Genomic DNA, 10522 nt, shown 5'->3' with positions numbered 1-10522 from the left:
CTAGGATTTGCAATAAGGCAATAGGTTAGCCGTGAGTTAGGGGACTAATTTTGAAGATTTTAGAGGCTGTAGAGGGTGTATTAAGTATGGTAAAAAGTTGGGAAAAATTCGGGTAAGTTTTGATTTGATTCGGGTTAAAATCGGGACCCCGGTCCAAGTTTTAAAACGAATCGATTAAGTTTGGTTTTGGGCTCTAATTTATGTCTAGCGATGCTTTTATTGATGTTTTGGAATATTTTAAGGAGTTTGGTAAGCTTCGGGTAAATTTTAGAGGTCCAGGGGTGAAACGGTAATTTTTGGGTTTCCAGGGGCAAAATGGTCATTTTGCACCCGGGACGAGATTTTGGTCCTAGCAGCGCCCTGAGCACAAATCATGATATTTTTAAATGTTCATGCATCACGTTTATGTTTTTTTCGCTATTATAATAATTATGGTGCATGCTTGATTTAAAGGAATTAAGTGAGAAAGTGAAGAGCACTCCGTCTCCGCCGCGCCGCGTCGTTATTTTGTTTGTTTTCAGTCAAAACAAACCAAGGCATGTTTATATCTTCTTTCACTCTTCAATCAAGTCATATAGGTATTTTTAAATATAGCAAGTATATGATTTTAATGCAAGAAGATCGAAATTGTTCATATTTAATTATGCCATTTCATTATATTACGTGCATGAAAACAGAAAATGATTATTTTTTAGATTTATGCGATATGGCTTGTGGTGCATTCACTATGTGGGAGCATTATTTATACGGTCGCCAGTGACCGCTCAGTTCAGGTTGGTACCACCCGGTCGCCAGTGACCGATCAGTTCAGGATGGTACCATCGGGTCTTCAGTGACCGCCAGCTCAGTTTCAGGCTCCCCGGTAGTCAGTTACCGATCAGTTCAGCTTAGTGCAGTGGCCACAGGCGTAAAACATAATCTCAACAGAAAATTTTATCAGTTATTTCAGTACAGGCTCCAAGGAGCAAATATTTTTACTGTGATTATCAGTTCAGTTATGCACGTATTATAATTGCTCAGATCAGTTTATTTTCAGCATGAGTACAGATTATTTTCAGTATGCCTCATGACATGATATTTTATCCCATGCATATTTTTACTCAGATTTTACTCGTTACCTGCAATATATGCATGCTGAGTCGTTAGGCTCACTAGACTTGATTGTTGTAGGTACTGATGAGGTCAGGGCCGAGGGCGGGGACCAGTGAGCCAGCTTGGGTCGGCAGTAGTGGCACCCGAGGACCTCAGTGCAGCAGTGTTTATTTTATTCCGCAAACAAATTTTTATCAGTCATTGGACTTTTTTTTTAAATTGTTATCGTGGACAAACAATTATTTCATTCCGCTGCTTTTATTTTAAACATTGAACTTGATTCATCAGTTGGTTTTATGAGTAAGGCCATTTAAGTTCTTTTCAAAAGAAAATTTTTAATTTTCCGCAAAATTTCAAGCAAGCAGTTTTAGGGCCTTTATACGTATCGCATTCAGGCATTTACTGTTTGCCTACGGATGAAGATATTCTATGTGATATGATGAGTTAATAGTGCAAAGAATCTGTGGTCAGAATAAGACAAGTGCATTTTGGAAAGTTATTCATCAGTTGTACATATTGTCACTGTTATTACTCAATGATATATAACATCGTTATCGAAACCATTTGCAACTCTCGATATACCAATGGTTACAAATTCGATCGAGATATATGAGTTGACAGGACCGTATGGTATATTAACCATAACTTAAGGTTCCTCCATGTACTATCAATGATACCTAGGAGATCATGAGACGATGCTTCTAGTCTCTCTTACCATTATCCGATGAGTGAAATCAGACTTGAATTTCTACATTCTTAATCTAGGGGTTGATGAAAAGAATGTTACTAATTAGGGTAAGTCTGAATGAGAATAAATGTTATTCTGTATCGCATGAAGTTGTGAACCAACAGCTAGATGTATCATGAACCATCGAGGGTCACACAAGTATTGGATTATGTGTTCTCATTGAGATAATCAAGTTCAAGGAGTTGAATTTAGCGACTGCAGTTTGATGGAGATAAAAAAGATTGTTATAAAGGAGTTTATAAGTTGATTACATATTATAAAAGATATTAAAGTTAGACAGCTAATTAAGTGAGAAGAGTGAAAATGCATGTTTTAGTGAAGGAGTTCACAAAACTTGTAGTTGCCAAAAAATGGATTAGTGGAAAATTTTGTTATTTGTAATTTCTATTTTTCATTATATGACAATTAAAGAAGGATGAAGATCCATTCTTAGGAATTTACAAAAAAGACCAACTCCGCTAATTCCGGATTGATTCGGTGTTTGGCGTTAAATATGGGAAGATAAACAGATCTAAACATCTTATGAATGTTTTAAATTAAACGACGCTCAAAAAACGTTTTGAATGTCAAAACAAACTTTTTTGAACTTCTGCCACGATTTGAGTGCGAAAAATCGGTGCCAGGGCAATAACATCAGCACCAGATTGATTCTTTATCTTTTCCTTGAGCGTTATCCACAATATTGTCAAAAAGATCCCCAAAAGAACCCCCTTAGAAGTTGCAAAGGAGCGGCCAAAGAACTGTCGATTTCCAGATGTTTTGGACCTTACGGCAATACCAGAATGCATGTGTGAATGATATCTTCCCGTTGTGATCGACATCGAGGGAATTCCAGTATAACACCCAATCCCCTCTCGAGCGGCCGGGTTGGTTCGGACATGAAGCGCATGAACAAAATCCTTCACAGGCGTATTTTGATTTTTCTAGGAATCTTTAGTGCCTGATGCGATCCTAGTGAAATGGGTGAGCTGGGTCGGGTGCTCCACCGGATCGAATCAATAATTTATAGTGTTGTTCAGAAAAATGAGCAAAGTAGATGAACTTGTGAGTTATAGCTTCCACTATGACCTGCAGAGAAGGAGAGGAACTCGTGAATCGGCGCCGGAGGGGTGTCCGGCGTGACCACTCCGATGCTTAAGTCAGCAGAGTACTCAAGCAATAAAACCAATGTAGCCAAGTGATGGCTGTGATATTGGTGTGTATGAATCCAATGTAAATGTAAAGAGAGAACCTAGTATTTATAGTATGAGGAGTAATGATGACCTCGTTCTCCGTGCTACCTACTAATTATAGTAGGACGGCTGAGCACACCCTATATTCTGACATGTCAACTCATCGGCACGGTGTCAGAGATGGGACAGTCGCCCACATCCTATTCTGCTAGTATACTCGAGTGCGGTGCTCATACCGAGGTGGCCGGGTAGAACGCCTCCCTGGAGATTTATACAAGAGCCCGGGCCTATGTCTGCCCGGAGACTAGAGCATGGGCTTGCACCTGCCCGGCTCCAGAAGAATCCACCTGCAGACTTACTCGGATTTGGGAATCCATTTGATATTCCGGGTCATCCATGACTCGAGCTCTTACGAGGGTATCATCACACATCCCTTAAATAGTCGGGCTAGAGTCATACTCGCTGTCCCGATCAGTCATGCTTGGATTCCCAAAGATATAATCAATCTTGTTCTATAAAAGCATCGGGGGCTTCCTGTCTCCCAGAAATGAGATGAAATGCCGGAGTCTCGTGTCTCATGGACTTGAGATAAGATGTCGGGGCCTTGTGCCTCCCGGTCTTTGCATAAGATGCCAGGACCTCATATCTCCCGGACTTAGGAATGGTCGAGGTACGGAGCCCCGAGCCAGGGTACGGGTCCCTCGACTTGGGAATGGTCGAGGTACGGAGCCCCGAGCCAGGTTTGAGAACCCTGGGCTTATAAATAACCAAGGCGCGGAGATTTGGCCTTCAAGAATGGTCGAGGTACGGAGCCCCGAGCCAGGGTACAGATCCCTGGACTTAATAGATAACCAGGGTGCGGAGTCCTGGCCTTCATGAATGGTCGAGGTACGGAGCCCCGAGCCAGGGTACGGAGCCCTGGACTTTCAAGAATGTGCCGGGGCCTCATACCTCCCGTGCTTAATAAGAATGTGCCGGGGCCTCGTGTCTCCCGGACTTAGGAATGGTCGAGGTACGGAGCCCCGAGCCAGGGTACGGGTCCCTGGACTTAATAGATAACCAGGGTGCGGAGCCCTGGCCTTCATAAATGGTCGAGGTACGGAGCCCCGAGCCAGGGTACGGATCCCTGGACTTAATAGATAACCAGGGTGCGGAGCCCTGGCCTTCATAAATGGTCGAGGTACGGAGCCCCGAGCCAGGGTACGGATCCCTGGACTTAATAGATAACCAGGGTGCGGAGCTCTGGCCTTCATAAATGGTCGAGGTACGGAGCCCCGAGCCAAGGTACGGATCCCTGGACTTAATAGATAACCAGGGTGCGGAGCCCTGGCCTTCATAAATGGTCGAGGTACGGAGCCCCGAGCCAGGTTTGAGAACCCTGGACTTAATAGATAACAGGGTGCGGAGCCCTGGCCTTCATAAATGGTCGAGGTACGGAGCCCCGAGCCAGGGTACGGATCCCTGGACTTAATAGATAACCAGGGTGCGGAGCCCTGGCCTTCATAAATGGTCGAGGTACGGAGCCCCGAGCCAGGGTACGGATCCCTGGACTTAATAGATAACCAGGGTGCGGAGCCCTGGCCTTCATAAATGGTCGAGGTACGGAGCTCCGAGCCAGGTTTGAGAACCCTGGACTTAATAGATAACAGGGTGCGGAGCCCTGGCCTTCATAAATGGTCGAGGTACGGAGCCCCGAGCCAGGGTACGGATCCCTGGACTTAATAGATAACCAGGGTGCGGAGCCCTGGCCTTCATAAATGGTCGAGGTATGGATCCCCGAACCAGGGTACGGATCCCTGGACTTAATAGATAACCACGGTGCGGAGCCCTGGCCTTCATAAATGGTCGAGGTACGGAGCCCCGAGCCAGGGTACGGATCCCTAGACTTAATAGATAACCAGGGTGCGGAGCCCTGGCCTTCATAAATGGTCGAGGTACGGAGCCCCGAGCCAGGGTACGGATCCCTGGACTTAATAGATAACCAGGGTGCGGAGCCCTGGCCTTCATAAATGGTCGAGGTACGGAGCCCCGAGCCAGGGTACGGATCCCTGGACTTAATAGATAACCAGGGTGCGGAGCCCTGGCCTTCATAAATGGTCGAGGTACGGAGCCCCGAGCCAAGTTTGAGAACCCTGGACTTAATAGATAACAGGGTGCGGAGCCCTGGCCTTCATAAATGGTCGAGGTACGGAGCCCCGAGCCAGGGTACGGATCCCTGGACTTAACAGATAACCAGGGTGCGGAGCCCCGGCCTTCATAAATGGTCGAGGTACGGAGCCCCGAGCCATGGTACGGATCCCTGGACTTAATAGATAACCAGGGTGCGGAGCCCTGGCCTTCATAAATGGTCGAGGTACGGAGCCCCGAGCCAGGGTACGGATCCCTGGACTTAATAGATAACCAGGGTGCGGAGCCCTGGCCTTCATAAATGGTCGAGGTACGGAGCCCCGAGCCAGGGTACGGGTCCCTGGACTTAATAGATAACCAGGGTGCGGAGCCCTGGCCTTCATAAATGGTCGAGGTACGGAGCCCCGAGCCAGGGTACGGATCCCTGGACTTAATAGATAACCAGGGTGCGGAGCCCTGGCCTTCATAAATGGTCGAGGTACGGAGCCCCGAGCCAGGTTTGAGAACCCTAGGCTTATAAATAACCAAGGCGCGGAGCTTTGGCCTTCATGAATGGTCGAGGTACGGAGCCCCGAGCCAGGTTTAAGAACCCTGGACTTTCAAGAATGTGCCGGGGCCTCATACCTCCCGGGCTTAACAGAATATGCCGGGGCCTCATGCCTCTTGGACTTAATAGAACGTTCTGGGGCCTCGTACCTCCCGGACTTAATAGATTTTGTTTCTCCTGCTGTATTAGTTTTATTAAAAACCAAATCACTAACCTGGAAATACTGAATCCGAATTCATTTTCGGTAGAGTGAAACTTCTCTGGTTGAGCTATATTAGTTGACTAATATAGCTGTATGCTGCTGAGTGCACAACAAATGGTCTTCCACCACAATCCGGGATAGCTGCTGAACTTTGAGCCCATATAAAATCCACATATAAAATCTGAGTGCCGAGCTGGTCGGACTTGTATGTTTGCCAAGCAGAGTTGGGCTTATTTTTGAATGGAAACCATATCTACGTCTTGAGCTCAATTTCCCACAGACGGCGCCAATGATGCGATCCTAGTGAAATGGGTGAGCTGGGTCGGGTGCTCCACCGGATCGAATCAATAATTTATAGTGTTGTTCAGGAAAATGAGCAAAGTAGATGAACTTGTGAGCTACAGCTTCCACTATGACCTGCAGAGAAGGAGAGGAACTCGTGAATGGGCGCCGGAGGGGTGTCCGGCGTGACCACTCCGATGCTTAAGTCAGCAGAGTACTCAAGCAATAAAACCAATGTAGCCAAGTGATGGCTGTGATATTGGTGTGAATGAATCCAATGTAAATGTAAAGAGAGAACCTAGTATTTATAGTATGAGGAGTAATGATGACCTCGTTCTCCGTGCTACCTACTAATTATAGTAGGACGGCTGAGCACACCCTATATTCTGACATGTCAACTCATCGGCACGGTGTCAGAGATGGGACAGTCGCCCACATCCTATTCTGCTAGTATACTCGAGTGCGGTGCTCATACCGAGGTGGCCGGGTAGAACGCCTCCCTGGAGATTTATACAAGAGCCCGGGCCTATGACTGTCCGGAGAGTAGAGCATGGGCTTGCACCTGCCCGGCTCCAGAAGAATCCACCTGCAGACTTACTCGGATTTGGGAATCCATTTGATATTCCGGGTCATCCATGACTCGAGCTCTTACGGGGGTATCAGTGCCCAAAGTATTTTAATTCCAACAATGGAGCCACATCAGTATCCATTACTGTCTCTTTCATCACAATCTTGAGTCAAACGATATCCGAATTTAACCATTTATTCCCCTTTAGAAGCACAATGCCATATCAATTTATCGTCCCTTATATCCATACCAACGGGAACGCGCATCACCTTTTCCCTATCCGCCTCCCATTGAACTCTGCCTACCTTGTCCAAATCCCAATTTCCAGTCTCTTAACACATCACAAACCTTCGCAATTAAGAAAGAAGTTTCATGACTTGAAACTAAAAATCCAACATGTTTTGATCGAAATATTCAACACGTTAGTCCTAAAAAAGTGTCGCTTTCAGGGTTTCAACCCTACATAAACATGAACTCCTGTAATACTCTATATTCGTTATCGATCTACAAAAATAGTTTATTAAAATTGTTATAAGAGTTATAATTCATAAATCACTTCATAATTGTCATCGATCTACGAAAATGATTACATATACATTTTTTCATTTACTATCACATAGATGATAGAAAAACTAAGAGTGACCTAAAAATTCTTTGATTTATGTAGGACCGAGTTCTAATCATTTTATCAGAACTACCTATAACGATACATATAATGATATGTGTATCGTTCTATTGGCATAAATGATTATGATTTGCCGACAGTTAATGGTAATTCATGACAAAAAATTTTGGAGCAACAAAAAACCCCGGGGATCTCAAAATCCTATGAATATATACATCCTCATGGGACACAAGATGTAACCCACGAGAACCACGTGATCATCTCATATACAGACAACAAAGTGCTCATGGTCGCGTAGATTTCATGAATCTCAGTGCCCGTCCGACTCTTTTGCATATGTGCTACATTCGTATTTTAACTTTTGAGACGTCTGGCCAACATGCCCATAATTTTGTTTTGGATATGGGGGAAAATTATATGAATATTCGATAATTTTAATATCGAAAAAATTTAGGGATCGGCGAAAAATTTGAGAATTTCTTCTTTTTTTAAAAAATATTATTATTACAATGACGTGACATATTTTTGTTATAACATGATATCAAACTCACACATCTCCCCGTATATGTGACTGTACAAACGGGGTGTGGCGAATTTTATTTTATTTTTAAATAATTAAGATGATATAGAAGGTTGTTAAATTCCTATGTTTTCCCGTGACATGTTGATTGTCATTGTATGTGAGTCATCTGTTTTATTTCTATTAATTGGAAAAGTGTTGCTTTTGTATTTTTATAGTGTCACCAATGGAGTCATCAAATCCATTTAGCAAAAATAAAAAATAAAAAAAAAAATCAGTTTATTATCGATTCTTTTAGATTTCAATCAGAAATTTTAAAACTATAGATTTTTTTCTAAATTATCTCTGCAATATTATGGAGTTAATGTTAGAGCACACGTGGCATGTTTGCGCGATTTGGTTTTTGTGGATAATTATATATTTTTAAGACAGGTTAAATGTTTAATTAATTTTTCTATATATATATATATAATATTTGTTCTGTGTAATAGGGATAGCATGGTATCCTTAAAATTAGTTTGTGTAGATAGATAGGTAAATTATTGGCATTTGAAAAATGATAATACAAAGAGAGCAGGATATTTAGAATGTTATGTTGTTTTATATATAATAATAACATTAAGCATATTATAAATCACACAAAAACTGATATGATATCGTTTCAAAGGTCAATTATGTTATACAAATTTTTACTTAATCGAATTTACGAAAAAATATTATTTTTTTATTATAAATATATTCAAGTCAATCCATTGTATAAATATAAATTTGTGAAAACTGAAAAGGGCCAATAATTGATGGGCCCGATGTCATTAAAACAGTCCATTTCAAGCCCATCTCGAATAATTGAGGGGGAATGAGCAAAAGGGAACCAATTATGTGCACATCAATAAGGATAACTAGCGAATAGGATATCGCCACGTCATTTATTCATCCAGAAAAATAAATGAAAATTTCCCAGAAATTTAATTTCGTGGGCTCACATCACACACACATATATATTTATTTACTAGTTTGTATTTATGATTTATAGGAAATTTGATATTGATAGCTAAATATTGACAAAAACTTATGTGAGACGGTCTAATGGATAATATTTTATGAGATGAATCTCTTATTGAGGTCATTTATGAAAAAATATTACTTTTTATGCTAAAAATATTATTTTTTATTGTGAATATCGGTAAGATAAAATATTATTTTTTATTGTGAATATCGGTAGGATTGATTCGTGAGATCGTCTAGACATATTCGTAAATATTACCTCATGATTGTGAAAGTGCAAAGAAACAATTATGAGAGCAAAGTCACATCTTAATTTAAGCATTTCGAACAAGGGACATTGAATCTGGTTTACACGCGCAATCAAGATTTCATAGTCATTTTGACTCTCTCTTTAAACTTTATTGTTCGATTTGTCATATCAACCAAAAAAAAAAAAATAACTAAAACTGATTATATTTAAGGAGAAGTTGGTGAAAAATCTCTAATCAAAACATTTTTTTGGGTTCACTTTATACCCACAAAATTGTGGTACTATGTCATACAAAATGTGGTACACTTCATGTGAAAATTTGATACTAAAAAAGTACCCAAGGACTAAACACAAAAAAAATCGATGACTGGGGACTGAAGACCAATTTTTCGTATTTAAAAGTTAGTTTTATTTTACTCGGATTACGCGAAATGTATCAAATAAATTTTAACAACTTCTAAAATTACGAACACTCTCACTAAAGTTGTAAAATATTACACTTAGGTTTGCACTTATTTGACATTTTCAAGAAGTTAAATGTATGATAAATACAAACATGAAAATATCGTATGTATATTATAAGATAAAAATTTGTATGAGACGATATCACATGTAGTATTTTGTGAGATAAATATCTTATTTGAGTCATCTATTAAAATATATTATTTTTTATTGTGAATATTGGTAGAGTTGACCCGTCTCACAGATAAAAAAACATGAGAATAAATTTCATTACTAAAAAACTTAAACAACAAAACTTAGGTACATTTGTTATTTTTTTTTTCACTAAAATTATACTAATCATGATGAATTTCAAATAACGACTTGAAATTCATTGTTGATGGGTACATGCTCAATATAATTATTTAATCCAATTCGATTATTTATTTGTTGGATTAATAAGAATAAGTTCAATTTAATAAGCTTAATTCAATTAGTTATTTGTTTAGTTTTAACATTATCTAGGCCCAAAATTTTGGATTGTGTGTGCGAAAACCCAAGCTCATTAAGCACTCTTAAAAATCTATAAATAGAGGAGTTTCTGTCCAATTCAAAGTATGCTCTCATTTTGATAAAAGTTCTCATGTTCTCTGAGTTTTCTTTAAACTGCTTACTGACTTGAGCGTCGGAGGTTTCCCGACGCCCACTTGACGAGTGTTCGTGACGCAAGAGATGCCTAGCAAATTAACTGTGTATTGTCTACGTGCATCAGTTTGCCAGCTAGGTGAGCTCATTTACGGGCCAAGTGAACCAGTTTACTAACCAGTTGGATCTCGCGTGCGCAGTCCACACAACTCATTTATTTTAGCCGCATCAATTGTGATTAGCAAAATTATTGTGTAAGCAAGTAGTGATATATTTGGATTTATTTTGTTTATTTGTA

This window comes from Primulina eburnea, chromosome 8 (genome assembly GCF_022965805.1).
Source record: "Primulina eburnea isolate SZY01 chromosome 8, ASM2296580v1, whole genome shotgun sequence".
NCBI classification, from domain to species: Eukaryota; Viridiplantae; Streptophyta; class Magnoliopsida; order Lamiales; family Gesneriaceae; genus Primulina; species Primulina eburnea.
This window is presented reverse-complemented; position numbering follows the sequence as displayed.